General features: G+C 42.9%; 1 protein-coding gene and 1 pseudogene across 1 annotated transcript in view; both read left to right on the forward strand.

Moving 5' to 3' along the window:
- Positions 1 to 23,066, forward strand: part of LOC132541259 (PRAME family member 8-like) — a 202,579-nt gene that overhangs the window by 26,544 nt on the left and 152,969 nt on the right. The gene's annotated exons all lie outside the window — the stretch shown is intronic.
- LOC132541266 (small ubiquitin-related modifier 2-like) lies at positions 285 to 646 on the forward strand (annotated as a pseudogene).

Genomic DNA, 23,066 nt, shown 5'->3' on the forward strand with positions numbered 1-23,066 from the left:
ATGTCTTACCGTTTGAGAATCCACAAACTGGGTAGCAGGAAAGAGTCCACCAGGAGTGATGGTCTGGAATTCACTGTGCCTGATGATACAATTAGTGGGAGACAGATAGGATACAGAGAGATAGAGAAATAAATGTATTCTGGCGCATCCTCTCCCTCCTCCACCGCTGCTGACTCCCTCTTCTGCCACTTCTGGTGCTGCTTGTGTGCTGGTTTGGCGTGGACCTGGTTCCTCTTTTGTGAAGAGGCAAGTGAGGAGACCCTGGAGTTCGCCATACCTGACAAAAACCCAAGGTAGGAGTCAAGACTGAGAACAAGGACCACATTAATCTGAATGTAGTGAGTCAGGATAGTTCGGTGGTAAAGTTTAAGAATAAGAGGCAGATACCACTTAGTAAGCTAATGAAAGCCTCTTGTGAATGACAGTGATTGTCAATGAGGCAGATCAGATTCCGATTTGACGGGCAGCCAATCAATGAAACAGATACACTTGCACAGTTGGAAATGGAGGGTGTAGATATAATGTATGTGTTCCAGTCCCAGGCAGGAGGTGTCTACTAAAAAGGGACCCTGCTACTTTACTCCAGAGCTCTGTTTCTTCAGACCAAGAAGACATTCTCAATTAGAAAAGCACAATTTGGTTCCACCACATCCTGAAAAAGGAGAGCAGGAAGGGGTTAGAGGAGGGTCCTTTGGGTGCTCCTACATGGTGCTAGAAAGCACCTGAGGTGGTGGTGAGACTGCTTTGTAGTCAGTCACCTGTCTTCATGTAATGAAAACATTTATACATGTGCCCACAGCTGAACTATAAATCATCAATACCTGTCAAATGAAGATGATAGCAGTGAACATAATAGAATAATGTTTAAAGATGAGACATATACTACACTTCGCCCAACACCAAATGTCTGTGTCTACCTGTGCTCAAATTAAATTCCAAAGTAATCAGAAAGCTACAGCAGTTAGTTGCCTTCCTCCTTCCTTCCTTTGTTTCTTTTGATATGGGCTGATAATTCATGGGTGTAAATACTCTATGCCATATATTGCAGTGGACCACCACAGCGGATGAGCAGCAGGAGAGTCAGGGGTCTCAGAAGGTGACCTCCCCATTGGGTCAGGAGTCGGCGCAAGGAAGAACAGAAAACACCACACTCATATGGAGGGTAAATCTGGACTCATTTTAATAGTGAAACTGCATTAGCTTTTATACTTATTCAGGTTACATTCAGGTTACGTAAACATCCAGCTCATAAGGAAGTATAGTATGATAGTCTTGTGACTTTGGCTGTGTGCATGTCACTACCCCTTTTTACTGTAAAGAATGGTATAATACTTAGTATCACCCTGTTCTCAGGGGAGGTCATACTTAAAATTCTTTTTGACTTTTGCTGAGGGCTCTTTTTTTTTTTTAGTAATTAACATTTTTCTTTATTGCATAACAATTACTGGTTGTTTTTTCCCCCAGCATTTTTTAAAAAATTTTTTATTTAAGAAAAGGATTAGTGAACAAAAACATAAGGTAGAAGGGGTACAACTCCACACCATTCCCACCACCCAATCCCCATAATCCTCCCCCTCCCATGGTAGCTTTCCCATTCTCTAGCCCTCTGGGAGCATGGACCCAGGGTCCTTGAGGGTTGCTGACGGTAGAAGGTCTGGCTTCTGTAATTGCTTCCCCGCTGAACATGGGCGTTGACTGGTCGGTCCATACTCCCAGTCTGCCTCTCTCTTTCCCTAGTAGGGTGTGTCTCTGGGGAAGCTGAGCTCCAGGACACATTGGTGGGGTCTTCAATCCAGGGAAGCCTAGCCAGCCTCCAGGTGGCATCTGAAACCTGGTGATTGAAAAGAGAGTTAACATATGAGGCCAAACAATTTGTTGAGCAATCATGGATCCCAAGCTTGGAATAGTGGAGAGGAAGTGTTAGGGAGGTACTTACTGCAAACTCTAGTGTACTTCTGCTTTCAGGTATATATTTTGCAGGAGTTTATGGATACGTGTGCACATAAGCTCTCTCTCACAGAAACTGGTGTATATCTAGATTATGGGACTTTATTAGAAAGTGAACTACCTGAGATGAGATTAGAGTGTACTATAAAAGGAAAGGTCTCACCCGAGTAATGAAGTTGAAGGGTTGTCATTCCACACGTGAAGTCTCTGGATACAGTCTGAGGTGAAGCATATTGTGGTGGCAATCGTTGCTTTGGTTAGGTTGTGATCAGCGGATGCAATATTATTTGGTTTGGATTGGGAGATGCATACAGGAAAGTGGGCCCTATCCAAGGGTTCCAGGACTGGGGGAAGTAGGGGCTCTATAGTAAAGATGTGAGGTTCCTGCTGTCTTAGGGTTCAAAAAGACAATCGATAGTTAATATTATCATCACTTTATTTGTTAATTGGGTTAACTTTGAAAAGTCCCTTTGTTATGGTTTGCTGTACAGTACCCAGTATCTTGTATATAGCTGTGCTATTGGATGCTTCTAATCTACTTGGTCTAGGCTTTTGAGGGAGTCCGCATATCAAATACATAGCCTATATATTAAAAAGATTCGGTTTGTCTTTTGAGAAACTTTGAGACATACAATTGATTTCCCCCTCTCATATTAATTAACTACTGATTTATATGTCTACATTTTGCTAGGAGTGTACATAAACACCATTCGCACCACCAAAGGGCTGTGACCCATCCCTCCCGCCCACTCCCACCCCCCACCTGCCCAGGAAGCTACATGTCTACCCCTCACCACTGGGTTTTTACTTTGGTGCCCTACTTACAATTTGATCAAGTTCTGCTTTTAGTTTCCCTTTCAGATCTTCTTAGTCAGCTTCTGTTGATGAGTGGGATCATCCCATACTCATCTTTATCTTTCTGACTTAGTTCACTTAACATAATTCCTTCTAGCTCTGTCCAAGATGGGTCAGAGAAGGTGGGTTCATTGTTCTTGATAGCTGCATAGTATTCCATTGTGTATATATACCACAGCTTTCTCAGCCACTCATCTGGTGTTGGGCACCTGGGTTGCTTCCAGGTTTTAGCTATTATGAATTGTGCTGCTATGAACATAGGAGTACACACCTCTTTTTGGTTGGGTGTTATGGAGTCCTTGGGGTATAACCCCAGGAGAAGAATTACTGGGTCATATGGAAGGTCCATGTCTAGTCTTCTGAGAGTTTTCCAGACTGCTCTCCACAGAGGCTGTACCAATTTACATTCCCACCAGCAATGTAAAAGGGTTCCTCTGTCCCCACATCCTCTCCAGCATTTGTTGCTGCTGTCCTTTTTGATGTATGCCATTCTTACAGGAGTGAGGTGGTATCTTAGTGTTGTCTTAATTTGCATTTCTCTGACGATCAGTGACCTAGAGCAGTTTTTCATATGTTTGTTAGCCTTTTGGATCTCCTCTGTGGTGAATGTTTTGTTCATTTCCTCTGCCCATTTTTGGATGGGGTCATTTGTTTTTTTGCGGCTAAGTTTGCTGAGCTCTTTATATATTTTGGTGATTAGTTTCTTGTCTGATGTCTGGCATGTGAAGATCTTCTCCCATTCTGTGAGGTGTCTCTCTGTTTGTTTAATAGTTTCTTTGGATGTACAGAAGCTTTTCAATTTGATGTAGTCCCATTGGTTTGTTTCTGCTTTAGTCTTCCTTGCAATTGGGTTTGATTCATCAAAGATGTCCTTGAGGTGTATGTGGGAAAGTGTTTTACCAATGTTTTCCTCTAAGTATTTGATTGTTTCTGGTCTGACATCTAGGTCTTTGATCCATCTGGAGTTGATTTTTGTTTCTGGTGAGATAAAGTGGTTCAATTTCATTCTTTTGCATGTTAAAACCCAGTTTTCCCAGCACCATTTATTGAAGAGAGCCTCCTTTTTCCATTTAATCCTTTGTGCCCCCTTATCAAAGATTAGATGCCCATAGGTGTTGGGATTTACTTCTGGGCTTTCAATTCTGTTCCACTGGTCTGTATGCCTATTTTTGTTCCAGTACCATGCTGTTTTGATGATGATGACTTTATAATATTGTTTAAGGTATGGGAGTGTGATGCCTCCATTTCTGTTTCTTTTCCTTAAGATGGTTTTGGCAATTCTAGGTGTTTTCAGTTTCCAGATAAATTATTGTAGTGTTTGTTCTATTCTCTTAAAGAAGCCTGGTGGAACTTTGATGGGTATTGCATTAAATTTGTATATGGCTCTGGGGAGAATATTCATTTTGATGATATTTATTCTTCCAATCCATTATCATGGGATATTGTTCCATTTCTTGGTATCAGTTTCTATTTCCTTGAGTAGCGACTCATAGTTTTCAGTATACAAGTCTTTCACTTCTTTGGTCAACTTTATTCCTAGGTATTTGATTGATTTTGCTGAAACAGTAAATGGGAGTGATTTCTGGATGTCTTCTTCAGATTTAGTGTTTGCATAAAGAAATGCCACTCAGACTGGGAGTGTGGACCGACCAGTCAACGCCCATGTTCAGCGAGGAAGCAATTACAGAAGCCAGACCTTCTACCTTCTGCAACCCTCAATGACCCTGGGTCCATGCTCCCAGAGGGATAGAGAATGGGAAAGCTATCGGGGGAGGGGGTGGGATATGGAGATTGGGCGGTAGGGATTGTGTGGAGTTGTACCCCTCCTACCCTATGGTTTTGTTAATTAATCCTTTCTTAAATAAAAAAAAAAAAAGAAATGCCACTGATTTTTGTACATTGATTTTGTAGCCTGATACCTTGCTATATTGCCTAATAACTTCCAGTAGTTTTCTGCTGGATTCTTTAGGTCTTTCTATGTATACTATCATATCATCTGCAAATAGTGAGAGCTTGACTTCTTCCCTTCCAATCTGTATTCCTTTGATTTCTTTCTCTTGCCTGATTGCTATGGCAAGAACTTCTAATACTATGTTGAAGATTAACGCTGACAGTGGACAGCCCTCTCTAGTCCCCGATCTAAAGGGAAATGCTTTCAGTTTCTGTCCATTGAGTATGATGTTGGCTGTAGGTTTGCTATATATAGACTCCACTATCTTGAGGAATTTCCCATCTATTCCCATTTTTTGTAGAGTTTTGAGCATGAATGGGTGTTGGATTTTGTCAAAGGCTTTCTCTGCATCTATTGAGATAATCATGTGGTTTTTGGCTTTACTTTTATTGATGTGGTGAATGACATTGATTGACTTACGGATGTTGAACCAGCCTTGCATTCCTGGGATGAATCCCACTTGGTCATGATGAACAATCTTTTTGATGTGTTGCTGTATCCGATTGGCCAAGATCTTGTTTAATATTTTGGCATCTATGTTCATCAGCGATATTGGTCTGTAGTTTTCCTTTTTTGTTCTGTCCCTATCAGCTTTTGGTATCAGGGTGATGTTGGCTTCATAAAAGGTGGAAGGGAGTATTCCTGTTTCTTCAATCTTATGGAATAGCTTAAGAAGTATGGGTATTAACTGTTTCCTCAAGGTTTTGTAGAATTCGTTTGTGAAGCCATCTGGTCCAGGACTTTTGTTGTTGGGGAGATTCTTAATAACGGTTTCAATTTCTTTGTCTGTGATTGGTGCATTTAGATTTAGTAGTTCTTCTTGGTTCAGTTTTGGGAGTGCATAGGTTTCTAGGAATTGTTCCATTTCTTCCAGATTCTCTAGCTTGGTGGCATATAGTTCTTTATAGAAGTTTCGCAGGATTCTCTGGATTTCTGTGGTGTCAGTGGTGATATCTCCTGCATCGTTTACAATTCTATTAATTTGAGTCTTCTCTCTTTTTTGTTTGGTGAGTCTGGCTAGGGGTTTGTCAATTTCGTTTAATCTTTCGAAGAACCAACATTTGGCTTCATTGATCTTTTGTATGGTTCTTTTATTTTCGATGTTGTTTATTTCTGATCTAACTTTAGTGATTTCTGTCCTTCTGGTTGCTTTAGGGTTCATTTGTTCCTCTTCCTCTAAGTCCTTGAGGTGTGCAGTAAGGTCATTCAATTGTGCTTCTTCTTGGTGTTTAATATGTGATTGTATGGCGATAAGTTTCCCTCTCAGTACTGCTTTAGCTGTGTCCCAAATATTTTGATAGGTTGTGTCTTCATTTTCATTAGTTTCCAGGAACATTTGAATTTCCTGTTTGAGTGAGTCTCTGACCCAGTGGTTCTTAAGGGGCATGTTGTTTAGTTTCCAAATTCTATGTCTTTTAATAATTTTCCGTTTGTTGTTTGAGGGCTCTTTCTATCAGTAATCTTCTATGGGGGGCATACAGATCTTTGCCTAGTCCTGGGCCACTGCTCATCTAGATCTGGTAGGTTTAACTATTAATCTTTCTTTGTTTCGATACGTCAACTTGTACCTGGGAGGCTTCAATCTCTGCATTCTTTCTTTGAGGAGCAGGTCATAACATGACTTCTTTTGTCCGTCTATGCTGATCCACCTTCCCCACTTTCATAATGTAACTTTCAAATATGCCCCTGTGTAAGGGAGAGGGGTTGCTTCTGACTCTCCATTCCCAACATGCACTATTAATCAATTGTGACAGTATAATTATTTGTAACAATAATGGGGGGAGAATGCATCATCCCATTCTCGTCCTTCCTGCCCAGCTTCCTTGAAGTCTGAATGCATCCAGAGGAGATGACCGTGTCAGGATCCCTGGTATTCTTGATGGGGAACCGAAAAATATGAAAAAAAAAAACTATCCAATAGTTCTTGTTCACCTCCTAACATTCTTTTTTAAAAATTATTATAATTTTTTTAAAAACTTTTTTTTACAGAATTACATGTCAACATGGGTTTGAATCCACACCATTCGCACCACCAGAGTTCTGAATCTAAGGTCTTCCCATGGCAACCCACCAAAATTCCCCTAAGGTTATAGACATGGGCCAACCATCATCTCTACAACTGTCTGTCCACATTTATACATATTTGCTGCCTTTTATTCTAAATCAATCCTCTCTTCCACTCCAAGCCACTCATGGCATCATAATTACATCATACATTCCTCTTCTTTTCCTTCTCTCTCTCTCTGGGTGTGAATGCATCTGGAGTTCAAAGACCACTTCATCCTATCATTCCTGCTGGGAGTATGGACAAAAGTTTTTTTTGTGGAGCAGAAGGTATACTCTCAGACTTCTGTAATTGCTTCTCCACTGAACATGGGTGTTGACAGGTCAATCCATGGCCCCAGTTTGTTTCTATCTTTCCCTAGTGGACCAGAGCTCTGGAAATACGATAGTCCAAGACACATTGGTGAGGTTGTATTCCAAGAGAAGTTGAGATGGAGTCATGGTAGCATCTGTAACTTGTATCTGGTATGTTGCATGACCTAAGTTGAGGCAAAATAGTTAATGAAAAAAATTAAAAAATAGGATTAGATAGGATGGCATTAAGGACATTAGGATATAAGAAAACTAGAAAATCCATTTCAGGCATGTTCCTGGGTCACACAACTATGGTAGTTTTAATTTTGTAGCTAGCTTGAAATTGCCCATGAACTGAGCCTCCTTCCTCTACTTAATACATTGTGCCACTTTATCAAATATTAGATGAGTGGGAGTTTAGTTCTGGTATTTCAATTCTGTTCCACTGGTCTGTGTGCCTATTTTTGTTCCAGTACCAGGCTATTTTGATGACGGTGGCCTTATAATATACTTTGAGATCTGGGAGTGCTATGCCTCCATTTCTGTTATTTTTCCTAAAGATGGTTTTGGCAATTCTAGGTGTTTTCTGGTTCCAGATAAATGATTGTAGTTTTAGTTCTATTCTCTTATAGAAACTTGGTGGAACTTTGATGGGTATCACATTAAATTTGTAGATGGTTCTGGAGAGAATATTAATTTTGATTATATTAATTCTTCCAATCAACGAGCATTGGATGTCTTTCCATTTCTAGGTATCATTTTCTATTTCTCTGAATAGCAACTCATAGTTTTCAGTATACAAGTTTTTCACTTCTTTGATCAGGTTTATTTCTAGATATTTTATTGATATTGCTGCGACAGTGAAAGGGAGTGGATTCAGGAAATCCTCTGCTTTGGACTTAGTATTTGCATATAGAAATGCCACTGATTTTTGTACATTGATTTTGTAGCCTGACACCTTGCTATATTGCCTCATAACTTCCAATAGCTTTCTGCTGGATTCTTTAGGCTTTTCTATGTATACTATCATATCATCTGCAAATAGTGAGAGCTTGACTTCTTACCTTCAAATCTGTATTTCTTTGATTTCTTTATCTTGCCTGATTGCTATGGAGAGGACTGCTAATACTATGTTGAAGTGTAATAGTGATAATGGACAACCCTGTCTAGTCCCCATCCTGAGGGGGAATGCTTTCAGCTTCTGTCCACTGAGTATTATGTTGGCTGTAGGTTTGCTGAATATGGGCTCCACTTGCCTGAAGAATTTCACATCTATTCCCATTGTTGTAGAGTTTTGAGCATGAATGGGTGTTGGGTTTTGTCAAAGGCTTTCTCTGCATCTATTGATATTGCCATGTGGTTTTGGGTTTTATTTTTGTTGATGTGGTGAATGACACTGATTGACTTACATATATTGAACTTGCCTTGCACTCCTGGGATAAATCTCACTTGGTTGTGATGAACAATATTTTGGATATACTGCTGTATCTGGTTGGATTGGATCTTGTTCAACATTTTGTCATCTATGTTCATTAGAGATATTGGTCTGTAGTTTCCCTTTTTTGTTGTGTCCCTATCTGCTTTTGATATAAGGGTGATGTTGAATTCATAGAAGTTAGAAGGATGTATTCCTATTTCTTAATCTTTTGGAAGAGCTTTAGAAGTATTGGTATTAAGTGTTTAGAAGCATAGGTATTAAATGGGTGGAGGGTGAGAGTAGATGTTTAGCTTCACACAGTACTTTGGTGGATGGGGCGGTGTTGATGTGCACTCCTTTTAAACTTTAGTCTCATAAATCACTATTCAGTTAATATGAAAGGGGAAAACCTGATTGAATGTCTCAAAGTTTTTAATGAACAGAACTTAGGCTGAGTATATGTTCCTTCAGTCTAAGCTATTAAGACTTTAAATGTGTAATAAGACTGAATTTTAACTGTTGCTGAGGACTTATTCTGATGCAGTCTCCGCCCCCAGGTTTTTATATGCCCCGCTAAATCCTAGAGTGCCCCCTTTCAACCAATCCTGGCCCTACATGTCACCCCTGGTTGTCGCCCAATAAAAAGCCCCCTCACCCCTCCCCTCTCTCTCTCTGGGCTCTGGCTCTCCCTCTCTGAGATCTGTGTACCCCTTTGCTCTGGACGTCCGCTCTCTTCTCCGTGGTGCAGCCCGACACCAGACCACCTCAACAACATCTGGCGCCCATCGTGTTCCGTACCCACACCACGCCCGGCCTGAGGTCTCCGAAACCGCCCAGACACAGGTAAGTGGCATCCGCCCGCTTCTGTGGCCCCGCGTTTCCCTCCACCATGGGATTTTTTCCGTTTTATGAGGAGGTGTCCCAGACATTCTATCCTTCTCTCCTGGGACAGGCTTTCGATCTCAGAGACGCTTTAATTTTTGCTACACCATGGGTTCTCATGGCTATATTTACTATTTTCAGGATATTTACAAGGCCTCCTGCCAAAAGGTTAAGTGACCTTGAGGCTGAGATACAGGAGTTAAAGGATATTTGCTTAGGACTTAAACACCCTAAGCAATCTGCAGTCAGCCCCCAAACCACTGCCTCCGGGGACACGTGTTCGGTTTCTCCTGCGGCAGCTTCCGCTTCCACAACCCATCCCCCCACTGCCCCTGAAGACACGTGTTTTGCCGCTCCTTTGACCCCTCCCCCAGCTGTCCCCACAGACACGTGTTCGGCTCCTTCTGCAGACAAGTGTTCGGTCCCTTCTGTGGCAGACACGTGTTCAGTTCCTTCTGCTTCTCTGGCCCCGCCCCCTGCTTCCCCTGAGGCTTCCGGTTCTCTAGCCCCTCCCCCTGCCGTTCCAGTTTCAGCTCCGCCCCCGGCCCCTGCCGCCATGGTTTCAGCTTTGCCTGCAGCTTCCGTTTTCCTGACCCCGCCCCCGGCCCCTGCTGCCGCGGTTTCAGCTCCGCCTGAGGCTTCCTCGTCCCTGACCCCGCCCCCTGCTGATACGTCACCATTAAGGGACCTAGTGACTGAGATACGAGAGCTAAAGGATATTTTTTCAGCACTTAAGGATTTTAAACCATGTGCAGTCCACCCCGGGAGCTCCGTCCCCATAGATATGCGTTTAGTCTCCCCTGCAGCCACTACAGCAGTTTCTACTGAGCTTTCCACTTCTGTAGCTCCCTCTCCCGCACCATCGGACCAAATCCACACATTCCCGGTAAACTTGGCCCCTTCTAAACAAAACCCTCAGCTGTGGCAGCCATATTCCTCGAAAGGCCTTGGAACGCTCAGGAAAGCAGTCAGGGAGGACGGTATGCACTCTCCATGGACCAAGTCCGTTTTGAGAAGCTTTTACCATCATTTAAATATACCACAAGACTGGAAAGAACTGGCTCGTGCTGCACTCCCAGACCCACTCTATCTTCAGTGGCAGGCATGTTTCCGCGATGAGTGCTCTAGGCAATCGCAGGAAAATAGTAACAAACAGGTAGAATGGAATTTTGATGCTTTGTTTGGAGCAGGAGCTTATGAATCTGGAGCTCAGCAGGCAGAAGCCAGGTTTCCAACTGGTTATTTTGAACAGGTACGCATCTGTGCAACACAAGCATGGGAAAGGGTGACCACACCTGATGTAGATCCATCAGCTCCCATTAACTCTTTTCACCAAGGCTCTGATGAGTCATTGGCGAGCTTCATCTCAAGGGTGAAGAGAAGCTTAGAGAGAAAGGTTTATAATCCTGACGTCCGCACACTACTCCTGCGCTCTATTGTCTGGGAAGGCATGACACCACAATTCCGTCAGGTATGCCTTAATCTTAAACACCTACACCCAGATAATTGGATTCTAGCGACACAGGAACTTACATCAGGCAATTATGGGACACCCGCTATGACGCAGGTCTATGCAGTTGCCCCACGTAAGCAAAACGGGGCCTGCTTTCAGTGCGGTCGCCAAGGACATTGGCGTAACCAATGTCCTGATAAGTTGCGACCATGCCTCCAGTCAGGGAAACCACGCCTCCAGCCAGAGCAACCCTGCTTTCAGTCAGGGAGCCAGAGACCACGTACTGTTTGTCCAAAATGTTGTAAGGGGTTTCATTGGAAGAGAGATTGTTGGTCCCAATTTCATAAAGATGGTTCGCCCCTGAATAGTACAAATTCGGGGCCTGAGATTTTGTGGACCACTCCTGTTTTAGAACAAGGTCACCCTTCCATGACAGTAAAGATAGGCAACATTCCTTTTAAATTTTTGATTGACACGGGGGCAGCAAAGACGATTTTAAGGCAAGAAGAGGTTCCCCAAGATTGGGAACTCATCCCTGGACCCAGTTTACATGGAATAGGAGGGATGACGAGAGCATTTTACACACAAGATTCGCTTATGTGGGAAGACCAAGAAGGTTCTACTGGACACTTCCACCCTTTGGTAGCTAATATTAGCACCAACTTACTGGGAAGGGATCTTCTGGAATGTCTTAATGTTAGGATATCCACAGACGCCTCTGCAGAGCGTAAAACTCATTCCCGCGATACCAGGTTTATTCAGCACCCCCAATACTAAATGCCACTGTTCGTAGCCAAACACCCCGCTTAAGCTGGCTTTCTAATGAGCCTGTCTGGGTGGAACAGTGGCCTTTACCTAGGGATAAGCTAAAAATTTTAAAAGAGCTCGTCCGAGAGCAGTTGTCCTTGGGACACATTCGTCATTCTCGAAGCCCATGGAATACTCCTGTCTTTGTGATTAAAAAGCGCTCAGGAAAATGGCGCCTCCTTCAAGATCTCCGTGCAGTAAATAAAACCATGCAGGTCTGGGGCTCCCCCCAAAGGGGTTTGCCTCTTGCTTCTGCAATTCCCACGGGAATTCCAATCATAGCTATTGATATACAAGATTGTTTTTTCTCTATCCCCTTGCATCCGCGAGATTGTAAACGTTTTGCCTTCTCTGTTCCGTCTATTAATAATGCCAGTCCCGCTGATAGATTTGAATGGGTGGTGCTGCCCCAGGGTATGGCCAATAGTCCTATGATTTGTCAGGAGGCTGTTAAATCTGCCCTTGTCCCATATATTCATAAGGGCCTTAATATTTTTCATTATACAGATGATATTTTAATATGGGGAAAATCAGATACAGATCTCTATGCCTTACGTGATTTTCTCATTCCTGCATTAAAGAAAAGCGGCCTTAATGTAGCCCCTGAGAAGATACAGCTAATCCCTCCAATATCCTTCCTAGGTTCAGAGATTTCTCTAACGCAAATTCGTCCCTTAAAACCTAATGTTACCTTCCCTTCTAACCTTACTCTTGCTTCTTTACAAAGTTTTCTAGGAAATTTAAATTGGCTTAGGAAGTATCTCTATCTGCCCACAAGCTGCCTCCAACCACTGTTTGACCTGTTGAAAGGAAACAAACAGCCCTCTTCAAAACGTAAGTTAACTCCTGAGGCCTCCTTGGCACTGGAAAGGGTTAACCAGGCCCTCCAGGACATGCACCTTGTTCGATTCTCCCCCTCCTCTCCGGTAAACCTTCTAATCTTCAACTCCACCCCCACAGTAGTAGGGGCACTGTGGCAAGACCATGGGGTTCTCGAATGGCTTCACACGCCAGTAGGAGGAGCTCCAAGACTCCTCACTGAGATAGACGTGTTAACATTCATGGTTCGCCAAGGGAGAAATAGGTCTGTGCAGGTCTTAGGGAAAGAACCGGATTTAATCATTCTGCCCTTTTCTCTCACAGATACAGAGTGGCTTATACGCCATCATTCCCGCTTTGCCATAAGCTTCGTGGGGTTTCCAGGACAAATAGATAACCATTTTCCTTCTAATAAATTGATAGCTTCTTTACCTCTTCTGCCTCTACTAGCACCTAAACTTTTCTCTCAGGATCCCATTCCCTCTGCTCCTACAATCTTTACTGATGGCGGAAAAAGGGGAGCTGCTGCCCTTATATATTACCCAGACAAACAATCTCCTAAACCTCTCTTTACTGAGCTTCCTGATAATTCCCCTCAGTACAAAGAACTTTATGCTGTTTTTCTTGCACTAAAAGCTGTACCAGAATCCTTCAACCTTTTTTCTGACAGTGTGTATACTGTTAACTTACTTCCATGGCTTGCTCGTTCGTATGTGAAAATTGATGACAACCCACTTTCCCCTCTCTTGATTGAAATCGCCTCTATGCTCTGTTCTCGAACCCAACCACTGTATATTCAACACCTTCGTTCCCACAGCCCTCTTCCTGGTTCCCTGTCCGAAGGGAATGCCGCAGTTGACCGCTTTGCCTCCACAGGAACTTTCCCAGTCTCTGTCTCTGATCCTGCTAATTTTCACTCTCTAACCCATGTTAATCTTAAAGGCCTTCAAGCTCGATTCCCTGATGTTCCTGTACCACAGTTAAAACATATCCTTGCTACATGCTCTTCTTGTGCAAGTCTCATAAAGACACCTGCTATCCAGACCCTTGGGGTTAATCCCCAGGTTTAAAAGCTAATGCTATTTGGCAAATTGATGTCACCCACATACCAAACTTTGGCAAACAAAAATATGTGTTTGTCTCAATTGATACCTTTTCTAAATTTATGTGGGCTACAGCTCAGACAGGAGAAAGTGCTAAAAAGCTTGTAAGCCATATGCTCTCTTGTTTTGCCGTTATGGGGGTCCCATTATTTTTGAAAACAGACAATTCACCTATGTTTACAAGTAAACAATTTAAAGATTTTTGTTCCCTCTGGAATATTACTCATACCACGGGCATTCCCTACAATCCACAGGGACAAGGCATTGTCTTGAGGGCCCATCAAACTCTGAAGGCTCAACTAAATAAAGATAAAGGAGGAACATATCCCCCAAATATCCAGCTAGCAAAAGCCTTAACTACATTAAATCTCTTTAATATTTACAATAACTCAGCCTTACCCCCTATTATTCTTCACTGGCAAACACCATCTACCCTCCCATCTATTAAGGTCAAATGGAGAGACCCACTCGATAAAGTTTGGAAAGGGCCTGACCAATTATTGACCATGGGAAGGGGTTTCGCATGCATTTTCCCTCAAAATTTCTCTAAACCTGTCTGGGTTCCTGCCCACCATGTCCGACAATACCCGCAGGATGGCGCTGTTATTCCTGAAGAACAAGAAATAACACAAGAGGACCAGATGCAGGATACATCCCAGGATCCATAATATGGCATGGCAGAACCTACAAAAGTTGGCTCACGGAGCCCTCTCTCCTACCCCTTCCCTGAATGTCTTATGTTATGAATGGCCAGTTGTGTTTTGTGAGTGAGTGTGCTGAATGACCAAAAATTTTTTGTATGACCCATCTGCTCAGAAGTACTCTAAATGTTAAAACCATTGTTATTAACATGCATTAACTCTCTAAGTAACCTGAGTCTGCTTATAGTCCAAAGTCAATTATAGTAAACCTCTAACTTGTTACACGTTTTATTGTTTTTCACAAGTAAGTGATTACAGCTATCAAGCCTTCATATGAGGAATCATCTGTTCATACGGTAAGGTATTAAACTGTAAGAAGTTCCTCCATATCCAACCTATGTGAATTAGCAACATTCACATATTCTTGTAAACTTAACTGGTGTATCTTGTCTTGCCACCATAGGCCTGCCTTTGTCAGCCAACAATTTAAAGATGTTTCTCTTTATAACATCACCCATGCCACGGACATCCTTTACTACCCCCAAAGACAAATGGCTGTTCCCCTGGACATCACATTCACTGACTGCTTCCCTTAGACTTGAGATATGCTCCTACCTCTTCATATCAATGGATACATTCCCCCTTCCTTACCTGTATACCCTTAGTTGTGGGACCCTAGCTTGTTTTACTTCTTCTGCTCACAATAGGTCCTATAATTCTTTTTTTTTTCAACATTTTAAATTTATTTATTAATGAGAAAGAGAGAAAGAACCAGACTCACTGTGGTACATGTGCTGCCAGGGATTGAACTCAGGACCTCATGCTTAAGAGTCCAAGGCTTTAGTCACTGCATCACCTCCCGGACCACAGTCCTATAATTCTTAACAAGCTCATGGCCTTTTGCAGCAACAGATTGATGCCATAAAGATGCAACCTATACAAAGTCACTATCATAGGCTGGACATGGCAGAATATTGAGTTGCTGTGGAGGATTTGCCCCCCTCCATCAGAACGTCCATCATGTAGAGGGCTGGCTAGCCAATGACGGGTAAGAGGAAACTAGCGCTATCCAGTCAACCTAAGACAGGGCATCTGGTACTACTGGGCAAAAATGACCAGGTGTTCCAATGACAGGTAAGACGGAAGGCTGATCCCCAACCTAAGACAGGCACAGTCCACCCTGCCACAAAACAAAGTCCGCCAAACATCAAAACATGATATAAGACAGGGGGACATGTGGGGAGCCACATGTGCCCTCAAGGTTGCTATTGGCATGGCCATAGAGTTTATGTTAAAAGATAGTTCCTGGGAATCAGGTGGTGGCGCAGTGGGTTTAGCAAGAACTGGCTTGAGGATCCCAGTTTGAGCCCCCGGCTCCTCACCTGCAGGGGAATCACTTCACAGGCGGTGAAGCAGGTCTACAGGTATCTTTATCTCCCTCTGTCTTTCCCTCCTCTCTCCATTTCTCTCTGTTCTATCCAACAACCACAATATCAGCAATAACAACAATATAATTATAACAAGAACAACTAGGGCAACAAAAGGCAAGATACAAGATACAAAAAAAAAAAAAAAGGGATAAGATAGTTCCCGCTTCCCTACACCTTAGAGTCTTTGTTAAAAGATAAGGTCTTTTTCCCCATGAATCACCCAGGACCTTCCAGATAAACGGCTGACTACCATGACAAATAATATAAAATATAATAATAAATAAATAGGAAAGATACATCCCCCAATACTCAGTTGGTCAAGGCACCAAACCTCTTCTTCTATAAAGCATTCAAATCAGATGCCCTGCTAACCACGAGAAGCAGATTGTTTGTGTTTCTTTCACAGGAATCCCGGAAAAACCATCTGAACCCCTGCACACCCTGACGTCACTCACTAGATGGCACGACTACCGTGGCACATCCCCCGAAACCCTAGATGTCACTCAACGCGATCTGAAGAATCTGATTCGCAGACTCCAAGGACAGAACCTTTTTACTGCCTGTCTGCCTTTCCTGCTTTTGCTTTGACCTGTCACGTTTTGGCGGTTCCAGCTCACAATCTACAGAAAAGCAGAATTCCAGAGGCTGACCTTCCTCATGCAGCATTTCATCCCCTGCCATTTCTCCCCCAGTCGCCTACTTTGGACTGAGACTTCTATTGGACTTGCTGGTATACCCTTTGGACACTTTAGACAATTTTACAGCAGCTTCCTTCCCTTCACGTTGCTGGTCTTTCATAGACTGATCCTGAGTAATTCATAGACTTTACAGACTGTTGCCTTGAGGACTATACAATGCTAAATAGCCCCTCTGTTTGGTGGGTCATGCCTCCCGCCTCCCCCTCATTATGTACCCTTGCCCCTTTCCCCACCCAAACAGGGAATGCTCCTTTACACACCAATCCTTCCCTTCACACCACACTGGCTTTTACTTCTCCTCTACTTATCTCTTCCTATTTTGTTATGTCATTTAGGCTTATGCCCAAAAGGTTTCTGCCCCATGATAGTCTTTTATAGACTTTGTACATCTTATGCTATTACTAGGTAGAAAGATAGAAAAGATGTAGAGATATTGTGAAGAGATGGTTGAGCAGGCTGCGCTTAAACCTATGAGATGAGTCTCTCCAGGTAAGTCTCTCTCTCTAAAGAGGGGTTGATCACAGGAGGACGCATAAATCTCACAAGGTTGGCAGCCATTTAAGCCTTCCCTCCTCCACAGAAAGTCCTACATCTTCCCACCCGAGCATGGCATTCCTCTAAAACATTTAAGCCTGCTCCATTCCATTTTTCTTTACTGTGTCCATTTAGATATAAAGGGATAGGAGGAGATGTTGCTGAGGACTTATTCTGATGCAGTCTCCGCCCCCAGGTTTTTCTATGCTCCGCTAAATCCTAGAGTGCCCCCTTTCAACCAATCCTGGCCCTACATGTCACCCCTGGTTGTCGCCCAATAAAAAGCCCCCTCACCCCTCCCCTCTCTCTCTCTGGGCTCTGGCTCTCCCTCTCTGAGATCTGTGTACCCCTTTGCTCTGGACGTCCGCTCTCTTCTCCGTGGTGCAGCCCGACACCAGACCACCTCAACAACATTTAACAGTGGTCTTAAATTGTTAATACATTTTAGTAATGATTGTTCTTTGAAATGTTGACTCTCACAAAAGCTTAGACCAGAGAAAACAGAAGCAACTACTGGCATTACTCTATAAGACATAGCTAAATATAAGTAACATCAAAGGACATAAGTATGGTGATGTTGTGTATGATACAGCAAATCCTAACAATGGGATTTTCAAAGTTAACCAAATTTCCAAATAATTTGATTATAGCAATAACTATCTATCGCCTTCTTAAACCCTAAGACAGAAGGAACTTCCCACTTCCTCTGTAAAGCCCGTAGTTATCCCAGTCCTGGAACCTCTAGAGTGGGGCTTCCTTCCTGCATGCTTCTCTCAATTCATACCAGCTGACACTGCATCTGCTGATGCCAACCTCATCAGTACAATAAGTACCATCGTGCATGCTTCACTTTGGACTGCATCCAGAGATGTCAGGCATGGAATGAATATTAGCCCTTCAACCTCATTACTTGGGTGAGAATTTTCCTTTATCATAGGACACCTTAATTCCATTCAAGGTGGTTGACTTACTAACAAAGCCTCAAAACCTAGCTATAGACCAGGTCCCATGAGATAGGGCATCATGCACATGTACTCATAAATTATGGCAAAATGTATACCTGAAAGAAAAAAGTGCACAATAGTCTGCAGTGAGTCAATAAATGAAGTAAGTAGATAGGCCTAAAATGACACCATAAAGTACCTAGTGAAATACTTTCTACTTAGATCTAGATATGCTACTCACCTACTTCCCATTGTACTTCCCTCAGTCACTCCAAAGCAAACCTTATCAAATTAAGGACTACAAAATACAAATAAGGGCAAGAGACTATCATACTTTAATGATGACTCTTTAGTCACTATCAGGCTACCCCTCCTCAGCTGGGGCCTTAGTTGGGGATTCCTGGGATTCTCATACAGATATGATGAGACTAGACCTCAAATAGATCCTCCCTCCATTGTCACTGGTCATGTTCATCAGGAACTGTTGTTGTGTGGGCCACGGAAAAGAGAGAGAGGAGGTCTGGGGTGAAGAATGAACACAAATCTTTATTGGTGTTGGCACCTTAGAGTTGGGTGCTAGAGAAGCAGGTTGGGCCATGTGGAGGTAGCAAAAATGGCCGCCTCACGCAGTAACCTTTCCTGCGTCTGAACACCGGAGTGGAGTGCTGGCAAGAGAGGTGAAGCACCGAGCTGAAGCGCTGGCAAGAGAACGAGGTGCGGATGAAGAAAGGCTTTTATAGGAGCAGCTTTCACGAGAATGGGAAGGGGGAGGAGTAACCAAAGCACTCCAAATATCGTGGGGAAATAGACAATGCTCTGAGGGCACAACATGGCAAAACAGGCACTCCGAGAATGTCCCGACTCTCGTGGGAACTAGCAGTAGCCTGAGGGGACAACATGGCAGATGTGACTGCATCTGCACAATTTCCCAGCATCTCCCCCTTTCCTTTTATCTAATGCCCAGGGCAACAGTGTGTAAAGTCTGTGAACTACTCAGGGTCAGTCTATGAAAAACCAGCAACGTGAAGGGAAGGAAGCTGCTGTAAAATTGTCTAAAGTGTCCAAAGTGTATACCAGCAAGTCCAATAGAAGTCTCAGTCCAAAGTAGGCGACTAGGGGGAGAAATGGCAGGGGATGAAATGCTGCATGGGGAAGGTCAGCCTCTGGAATTCTGCTTTTCTGTAGAGAGTGAGCTGGAACCAACAAAACATGACAGGTCAAAGCAGAAACCAGAAAGGCAGACAGGCAGTAAAAAAAAGTTCTGTCTTTGGAGTCTGTGAATCAGGTTCTTAAGATCGCATCAGGTGACATCTAGGGTTTTGGCGGGTATGCCACTGTAGTCATGCCATCTAGTGGGTGATGTCAGGGTGTGCAGTGGTCCAGATGTTTTTTTCCTGGATTCCTGTGGAAGAAACAAAAACAATCTGCTTCTCGTGGTTAGCAGGGCATCTGATTTGAATTTTTTATAGAAAAAGAGGTTTGGTGCCTTAGCCAACTGAGTATTGGGGATGTATATTTTCTAATTATTAATTATTATTATTATTTGTCATGGTAATTAGCCATTATCTGGAAGGTCCTGGGTGATTCATGGGGAAAAAAAAACTTATCTTTTAACAAGGACTCTAAGGTGTAGGGAAGCAGGATCTTTTTTTTTTTTTTGTATTTTTCCTTTTGTTTCCCTAGTTATTTTATTGTTGTAATTATATTGTTGTTATTACTGATATAGAACAGAGAGAAATGGAGAGAGGAGGGAAAGACAGAGAAGAAAAAAGAAAGAGACACCTGCAGACCTGCTTCACCGCCTGTGAAGTGATTCCCCTGCAGGTGAGGAGCCAGGGGCTCAAACTGGGATCTTCAAGTCGGTTCTTGCACTTAACGCCACCTGTACTAAACACACACGTTGCACCACTGCCCAATTCCCAGGAACTGTCTTTTAACATAAACTCTATGGCCATGCCAATAGCAACCTTTAGGGCACATGTGGCTCCCCACATGTCCCCCTTTGTTATATCATGTTTTGATGTTTGGCGGAATTTGTTTTGTGGCAGGGTGGACTGTGCCTGTCTTAGGTTGGGGACCAGCCTTCCGTCTTACCTGTCATTGGAACACCTGGTCATTACTGCCCAGTAGTACCAGGTGCCCTGTCTTAGGTTGATTGGATAGCGCTAGTTTCCCTTTTACCCATCATTGGCTAGCCAGCCCTCTACATGGTGGACGTTCTGATGGAGGGGGGCAAATCCTTCACAGCAACTCAATATTCTGCCATGCCCAGCCTATGATAGTGAGTTTGTATAGGTTTCATCTTTATGGCATCAATCTGTTGTTGCAAAAAGGCCATGAGCTTATTAAAAATTATAGGACCGTGGTCTGGGAGGTATCACAGTGGATAAGACGTTAGACTCTCAAGCGTGAGGTCCCAAGTTCGATCCATGTATGCCAGAAAGATATATGGTTCTTTCTCTCTCCTCCTATCTTTCTCATTAATGAATAAATTAAAATGATTAAAAAAATAATTATAGGACCTATTGTGAGCAGAAGAAGTAGAACAAACTAGGGTCCCACAACTAAGGGTAGACAGGTAAGGAAGGGGGAATGTATCCATTGGTATGAAGAGGTGGGATCATATCTCAAGTCTAAGGGAAGCAGTCAGTGGATGTGATGTCTAGGGGAACAGTCATTTGTCTTTGGGGGTAGTAAAGGATGTCCGTGGCATGGGTGATGTTATAAAGGGAAATGTCTTTCCCTTTATTTTTATTTTATTGTTTTTATTTTTTATTTATTTTTGTATTTTATTATTTATTATTTATTTTATTTATTATTTATTTCATTTTATTATTTATTTTATTTATTATTTATTATCTATTATTTATTAATTATTATCTATTATTTATTTTATTTTTTTAAATTTATTATTTATTTTATTGTTTTTATTTTAATTTTATTGTTGGCTGACAAAGGCATGGCTTATGGTGGCAAGACAAGATACCCCAGTTAAGTTTATAAGAATATGTGAATGTTGTTAATTCACATAGGTTGGATATGGAGGAACTTCTTACAGTTTTATACCTTACCATATGAACAGATGATTTTTCATATGAAGGCTTGATAGCTGTAATCACTTCCTTGTGAAAAAAAATAAAACTTGTAACAAGTTAGAGGTTTACTATAATTGATACCTCAATGATTATAATTGGTTTGAATATCTTTATGATTTTGTTAAAAGGTCATCTAATGTCACCTCCTTTAGAAGTCTCTACAGCAGGATCTTTAAACTAATTATAGTTAAAATATATATTGATCTTTAATCATTTTTGCTTTGGAGTATAAACAGTTTCAGGTTAGACACAAAGACAGGAGTATTCCATGGGCTTCGAGAATGAGGAATGTGTCCAAAGGACAACTGCTCTTGGACGAGCTCCTTTAAAATTTCTAGCTTATCACTAGGTAAAGGCCACTGTTCCACCCAGACAGGCTCATTAGAAAGCCAGCCTAAGTGGGGAGTTTGGCTACAAACAGTGGCAGTTAGTATTGGGGGTGCTGATTAGATCTGGTCTTGCAGGAGTGGGTGTTACGTTCTGCAGAGGCATCTGTGGATATCCTAACATCAAGACATTCCAGAAGATCCCTACCTAGTACATTGGTGCTAATATTAGCTACCAAAGGGCAGACGTGTCCAGTAGAACCTTCCGGGTCTTCCCACACAAGTGAATCTCGTGTGCAAAATGATGGGGTCACCCCTCCTACACCAGGTATACTAGGACCAGGGAGGAGTTCCCAATCTTGGGGAACCTCTGCTTGCCTTAAAATCGTCTTTTCTGCTCCCGTGTCAATCAAACATTTAAAAGGAATATTGTCAATCTTTACTGTCATAGAAGGGTGACCTCTTTCTAAAACAGGAGTGGTCCACAAAACCTCAGGCCCCAAATTTGTACCATTCAGGGTCAATCCATCATTGTGAAAATTTGACCGACAATCTCTCTTCCAGTGAAATCCTTTACAGCATCTAGGACACACCGTACGTGGCTTCTGGCTCCCTAACTGAAAGCGGGGTTTCTCTGACTGTAGGTGTGGTCGCTCTAACTGGAGGCGGGGCTTCCCTGACTGGAGGCGTGGTCACAGCTTATCAGGACATTGGTTACGCCAATGTCCTTGGTGACCGCACTGAAATTAGGCCTTGTTTCGATTATGTGGGGTAACTGCATAAACCTATGTCGTAGCGGATGCCCCATAATTGCCTGATGTAAGTTCCTGTGTTGATAAAATCCAATTATCTAGGTGTAGGTGTTTAAGATTAAGGCATGCCTGACGGAATTGTGGTATCATGCCTTCCCAGACAATAGAGCTCAGGAGTAGTCAGCGGACGTCAGGATTATAAACCTTTCTCTCTAAGCTTGTCTTCACCCTTGAGATGAAGCTCACTAATGATTCGTCATTTCCTTGGTGAAGAGAGTTAATGGGAACTGACGAATCTTCATTGGGTGGGGTCACCCTTTCCCATGCTTGTGTTGCGCAGATGCGTACCTGTTCAAAATAACCAGTTGGAAACCTGGCTTCTGCCTGCTGAGCTCCAGATTCATAAGCTCCTGCTCCAAACAAAGCATCAAAATTCCATTCTACCTGTTTGTCACTATTTTCCTGAGATTGTCTAGAGCATTCATCACGGAAGCATGCTTTCCACTATAGGTAGAGGGAGTCTGGGAGTGCAGCATGAGCCAGGTCTTTCCAGTCCTGGGGGGGTATTAAGATGTTGGTAAAAACTCCTTAAAATGGACTTGGTCCATGGAGCGTGAATTTCGTCCTCTCTGACCGCTTGCCTGAGTTGTCCGAGCTCGCTGCCATGGCTGAGGGTTTTGTTTAGAGGGGGCCACACTTACCAGGAAGGTGTGGATTTGGTTCGATGGTGCAAGAGAGGGAGCTACAGAAGTGGAAGGTGCTATGAAAACTACTGTAGTGGCCTCAGGGGAAACTGAACACGTATCTATGGGGATGGAGCTCTCATAGTTTATGGTCCTTAAATGCTAAAAAATATCCTTTAACTCTCGTACCTCAGCCACAAGGTCTCTTAATAATGAGGGGTCAGCAGGGGGAGGAGTCAAAGGAGAGGAAGCCATAGGGTCTCTTAATAATGAGGTATTAGCAGGGGGAGGAGTCAAAGAAGTGGAAACCTCAGCAAGAGAAACCGAACCTGTGTCTGTGGGGGCAGCAGGAGGAGGGGTCAAGGAAGCAG

The sequence above is a fragment of the Erinaceus europaeus genome, chromosome 11 (assembly GCF_950295315.1).
Source record: "Erinaceus europaeus chromosome 11, mEriEur2.1, whole genome shotgun sequence".
NCBI classification, from domain to species: Eukaryota; Metazoa; Chordata; class Mammalia; order Eulipotyphla; family Erinaceidae; genus Erinaceus; species Erinaceus europaeus.